At 44.1% G+C, this 6,386-nt stretch overlaps 1 protein-coding gene across 1 annotated transcript in view; it reads left to right on the forward strand.

The window, feature by feature from the left end:
- Positions 1-6,386, forward strand: part of RAB37 (RAB37, member RAS oncogene family) — a 72,863-nt gene that overhangs the window by 17,222 nt on the left and 49,255 nt on the right. The gene's annotated exons all lie outside the window — the stretch shown is intronic.

The following is a 6,386-nucleotide window of genomic DNA, read 5'->3' on the forward strand; positions in this document are numbered from 1 at the left end:
CAAGGACCTACTGTATAGCATAGTGAACTGTATTCAGTATCTTGTAATAACCTATAATGGAAAAGAGTCTGAAAAAGAATATATGTATATATATACATATATATATATATATATATATATATATATAACTGAATCACACCTGAAATTAACACAGCACTGTAAATCAACTATACTTCAATAAAAATTTAAAAATTAAAAAAAAATTTAAAAACCAACTGCAAGATAACAACCCCAGGAAAGAGGGGCAAGATTTACTGACACCAAGACAGCTCCAGGGAAGAATCTCCTTCATTTTACCTCCACTTTCACATCTGTTCTCATGTCTCAGATATTTTTAGGTAAAATACTTCTCTGCTGGTTCTTCTTTCATTTGCCATCCAACAGACATCAGGGTGTTTCAGTGGGAGGACAAGGGTCTCTGGCGTTTAGTCCTTCTGCTTTTGTGGCTTATTACAAATCTTGCGAAGGCTGTGTGAACTTTTGAAATGAGTACATCGTCTGAACTTTGCAGCTCCTTCCAATGACCAGAGGGCTGGCACTGGGCAGTGTGGCTGAGACCAAGGGTTGTGACCTGGTGCTTCCTTGTCACAGAAACCCTCACCATCCTTGACAGAGGGGAGCATTCTGCATGGGGATGCCAGAAGGAAACTCAATGTGTTTGCTCCCCCAGTGACAAACCCATCACCAGATGTTTAAAGAGCACATAGGCACAATTAAGCATTGGCTTGTAGGTTTACTGGGGGAGAAAAGTCGTATTAATACAGGAAGAGTTGCATAGATTTGTTACCTTAGTATGAATGCTGCATTATGTAGACCAGCTTATCTGATGGCTTTGGTAATTAACATGAAGGCAAGGAGAATGGGCCAAGTGTTGAGAAGGGCCCTTAGAGCCACCTTAGGCAAGCACATTCTTCCTTGGAAGAAAACAAAGACAAACAATGAGTAGGTTGCTTCAGTGGATTTGGTACTGTTCCATTTCTTCGTTAAGGTTGTGAGCAGGAGGTGTTTGCTTCCCTGCCCTTTATAACGTATCTGCATCCTATATAAACATGTAGTACGCACCAAATATTTTATAACTTAAAATGAAACAATTAATAAACTAATAAAAAACAGGATTGGGGATATCTGGGTTTGTGGCACTGAAGATGGAAAGGGTGATAGGGAGGATGTGGGAGGCTTCAGAAACTCCCCAGGATGGAATTTTTATTCTGGAACATAGAGTAGACATCCCTCCTTTCTGCTAAGAGTGGATTTTCTACCACACAAGCATTCAGAATGTCTCTTCTCTATTTCTGACCCTTAGAAACAGAGTCTTACCCCTTCCTTAATTCTGAACCACTCCTCAGAGTTTCCTCAGCAAAACCAGTGGGTGAGTCACCCTTCCTTGATGCTAGAACCGCACCCCTTCAGGACAAGACCGTGTGAGTTTGCGATCACAGTGGATTATTTGGGGGAGAGCTTATGCTGGGCGGGGGAATCTGAGTGATTAAAGGGGCCTTTTTCCCAACTGATGTAGGGTCACGGGGCCCTCATGAGTGAAAACCTTAGAGTTCCGATGAATAAGATTACTAGAAGGCTTTAGGGGGACACTAGACCACACTAGCTGGACCTAGAGGAGAGAATCCATGTCTAGAGAACAGTGTAGACAAGCTCAGTAGCTGCCAATCCTTAGTCCATATGTGAGCACCAGCCCTTGACAAAGTATCAATAAATTTGTAGGAGATTATATACACACACAGCAGAAATCCATATTGGCATAAAGTCGCCAACTGTCCTTCTTGGGAAACACTGCCTATTATTCTGACTTGGGGTGCTTAAATGTCCTTTCTTTTATGAAACTATGGTCATAACAGACGGTTTAGTAGAAACTGTCTTAACCAATCCCTTTCTTTTTTTTTTTTAAATACAATTGCTTTTTTTTTTAATTAATTAATTAATTAATTATTTTTGGCTGCGCTGGGTCTTCGTTTCTGTGCGAGGGTTTCCTCTAGTTGCGGCGAGCAGAGGCCACTCTTCATCGCGGTGCGCGGGTCTCTCTTGTTGCGGAGCACAAGCTCCAGACGCGCAGGCTCAGTAGTTGTGGCTCACAGGCCTAGTTGCTCCGCGGCATGTGGGATCTTCCCAGACCAGGGCTCGAACCCGTGTCCCCTGCATTGGCAGGCAGATTCTCAACCACTGTGCCACCAAGGAAGCCCCCAATCCCTTTCTTAACCAACTTATCAGATCCACCAACACCCTTCAATCTCTTGGTGAAGCACACTATCTTTATGCTTGTGGCAATGGGCAGATTCTCTTGAAGATTCCCTCGCTTCTGCTCTCACCCGTTGAGGTACGTGTTTAACAAGAGTCAACTTCATTCAGGCCCAAACTTGTTTAGGTCGGTCAAACATGTTAATTATAATTATGCAATTTAATGAATTCATCCATAAACTAACCAATTAAGAGTGTAAACAGAAAGGATATTGACCAATGACAGGAAATGTAAACAAAAAGAGAACAGTTATTTCTACAAAAACTAAATTGAATGCTTTAGAAAAACTCAAAGCATGCCATTTTTTTAAAAAACATCAAATTAAGAATGAGGGAGAGGACTGTAAAATAGTCACAGTGAAAACATAAAAATGAAAAGAGGTTTTGCAATCAGGTTGCTTCGTAAGTATCTAGAATGTCTTGCTCCAACGTTAGGGAAACTGGAACTAGAAACTCCAGGACGAGACAGTGTGTGTGATTTGTGCAGAAAAGGCAATGAGTCCCTCTTTCAGCAGACCCATCAGCGAAAAAGAGGCTTAGAGCTACATCCAAATACTAGCAAATGACGACACATTTAGATATTTTGAGCCAAAGAAAGCATTTAGAGAAAGAATATATCTTTTGTGTGATTCCTTGATTTAACCAACTTTTCCAATGAACTGACCAATAACAATTCCAACTACATTGGGTAAGAATGCACCTACTTGATAAAATAAAAGGCTGACTACTATATCAGTCCCTCCTGATCTAAAAAATTGTTGATACATGAAATCAACTGATGTTAGCTGCCTGGCCCTTCCTGGCCCTTCCTGCTAAAGGCCATGTATTTTGAAGATTGCCAGTGCAGTATATTTTTCTCCCACAACTGACTCTCAAAAGGGCTCTGTCCATAGAGAACAGACTTGTTTGCCAAGGGACAGGGAGGGTGGGAGAGGGAAGGATTGGGAGTTTGGGGTTAGCAGATGCAAACTATTATATATAGAATGGGTAAACCACAAGGTCCTACTGTCTAGCACAGGGAACTATATTCAATATCCTGTGATAAACCATAATGGAAAAGAATATTAAAAAAGAAGATATATATATATGTGTGTGTGTGTGTGTGTGTGTGTATATATATATATAAAATATGTATAACTGAATCACTTTGTTGTACAGCAGAAATCAACTACACTTCAATTTTTTAAAAAGGGCTCTGTCTTCTGGTAAATGCCAGAAGTAATGCCACCCTCACTCAGATCAGCAGAACCTTATCTGAACTTTCTCTCTCTTGCAGTAAAGGTACTAATCCACAACCCAAAGTCTGCCTTAGCAAAGTCTTTATGGAGCAGCCGGATACGGTTGAGACAACACCTAGATGCCAGTCTATAAACTTTATGAAACAATTTCCCTTCAAACCTCTTGCACATGTTTGCCTCCCTTCCCCCACCCTGACTACTTCCCCAGTGCTCTCAGGACTGAACAAATCTTGCTGGATTCAGGGCAGAGTCCTGTAGTCATGACCCAAAACCTAAAGAACCTAAATGCCTCCTGTGAGGACCACCAGTCAGAAATCTGCTCCGTCCAGCTATAGAATGGACTGGACAAATTTCACAAATATCATGGGCTAGTCAACTCCATCTCTAAAGACATGAAAAGCTCTCTTTTCAGACAACCACCCATCCAGATGGCTGGAATATGGGATAAAAACATTATATCCAGCGATATATCTGGTAGACACCTTTTTTAAAGCTTGAATGAGGCAATTAAAAGTGTGAATCAGAGTGAATCTGTCTTCTAAGCTGATTTACCTTTCCTCGGCTCAGTCAGGCGGCCAGGACCTTCCACATCCAGCCCATATCCACCATCCAGACAAAGTCAGGATGGGGGGGCTGGCGGGAGGGAAGTCCAAGAGGGAGGGGATATAGGTATACATATAGCCGATTCACTTCATTGTACAGCAGAAACTAACACAACATTTTGGAGCAATTATACTCCAATAAAAAAAAAAAAGAAGAGGAAGAAGAAGCAATCAGACTCCTCCAGTCAAATCAAACTGAGCTGAATACTAGTCTGTGTTCCTAGATATGTCACAAGTTTCATGACAGTAAATCTTTACTAGTATCTGTGGTAGATTCCAGAGATGATGAGTTCCTTACAATCCAACAGAAGCTTGTACTGAGCGATTCTATTTTGTCCGGGCTGCTTAAAAACTCAGCAATAAAGGCACTTGACGCACAACAGTTAAAATGGCACAGTGACGCCATTCAGAAAGTGACTTTCTGTTATGACTTATTCATAGAGCTCAATTCACTCTCATTTTGTTCTACTTTGCACTTTTTCATTTAAAGGTCTCTCTACAGGCACTTCTTACTCTGTAAATCTTAAAACAGCCTGGGTCAAAAACACTCTTACTCTGACCCACTCAGCTCAAGTGACCAGCCCAAGAATACTTAAGCTTGCTTGGGCTCCGTAAACTCCCCCAGGCTGATAAAGCTCTTGAGATTCTAGGGAATCATCTTTCAGGGAGTGGGAGTAGGAACAAGGAGCAGCCCACGCTGAGATGAGATGGCCATCCACTAAGGCCACCTCCGCCAGACCACTTGGGATGTCCAGAGCTGTGAGAAGTTGGGGAAGCCCCAGGACACACTGATAATGGCCTACTAAACATCCCTATGGCCCCAGTACCTGCTGGGGCACTTGCCTGTGACCCCTAGGCAGAGCTGGTCCTTTCTTCCCAAGTCATGACTCCCTTCCCTGACACTTCCCTCCAGCCCCAAACAAAAGAAACCCAAGCAAAGGAATAGACCTTTGTCCTCCAGTCAAGGGGAATCATGGCTCCTCACCTCTCTCATTTCGGGAGGGGAGAAAAAAGTCTCTCCACTCCATGCTGCTGGGAAGTGGATCCTGAAATTCCTCTGGTTGCCCAGGTGACCCAGGGGTCCCTTCCTCAAATGATGGACACGGGTGTTCCTGCCCCTGATAGCTCACCCTGAGTTCCCAAGTCTGAACCATCACGTTACTTATTCATTCGGCCAACATATAGATATTCAAGAACCCACCCTGTACCTGACATTAAACTAGGCACGGAGGATACAGCAGTGAGTAAGACAAATTCCCCACGTTTGGGCAGCCTACAGCCTGGTGGAGAGGGGGGAATCAGTAAACCCATGTGCCAATAAACAAGTTAGCTCATAAAGTTAGCTCAAAAGTAAGTACTACTTTTACTTAGGGCAATGTGACAGAGAGGAATCAGAGGTGTAGCAGGGGCCACTGCTGTTAGGGGGGTCTGGGAACGCCACCCTGGGAGGAACATTTGAGCTGAGTTGTGATAATGAAAATAAGCTTTTTTTTTTTTTTTTGGCCACACCACGTGACTTGTGGGATCTTAGTTCCCCGACCAGGGATTGAACACGGGCACCGGGCACCCGGCAATGAAAGTGCCGAGTCCTAACCACTGGACCACCAGGGAATTCCCTTTTCTCCTCTTCTCCCTCTCTCCCTCCCTCCCTCTCTCCCTGCCTTTCTCTCTCTTTGGCAAACCTAACTACTCACATATCCGTTGGAAGACCATTCCAGAAAGAAGGAATAGCAAGTGCCAATGCCCTGAGAAGGGACCACGTGTTATCTTGTTAGAAGGATGGAAGAAAGTCCAGTGTGGGCAGAGCAGGGCAAGTGAGAGGGAGAGTAGCCAGAGAGAGGGTCTTAGGGGCAGGCAGGGACCCATGGATCCTGGGGGCCTCCTGGGCTGTGGAAGAAGCCACTGGAAGGTTACAAGCAGGGAGTGATCAGGTCTGTGCTTTAAAAAGATCCCTCTGGCTGCTGGGAGGAGAATGGACTCAGGAGCAGAGAACAAGAGGGACTCCAGGCCGGGGACTGGACTAGTTTGGTAACCATGGAGATGGCAAGCTGGGACGAGATTCAGGATTCCAGAGGGAGAGCTGCCAGGACCCTAGAATAAAGACAGCAAGTCCAGCGTCTGTATATACTCGATGACTGTCCCTGTGTGAGTAGCCGTGTACACACACATACACACACACACACACACACACACATTATCCTCCTTACACACAGTCCAGGGTGGTGGCCCAGACTCCAGACTCTGGAGCCAAAATGCCCAAGTTCAAATTCTAATTTATCCACTTGCTAGCAGTAAA

Source organism: Balaenoptera borealis (assembly GCF_965194805.1).
Source record: "Balaenoptera borealis genome assembly, chromosome: 20".
NCBI lineage: Eukaryota > Metazoa > Chordata > Mammalia > Artiodactyla > Balaenopteridae > Balaenoptera > Balaenoptera borealis.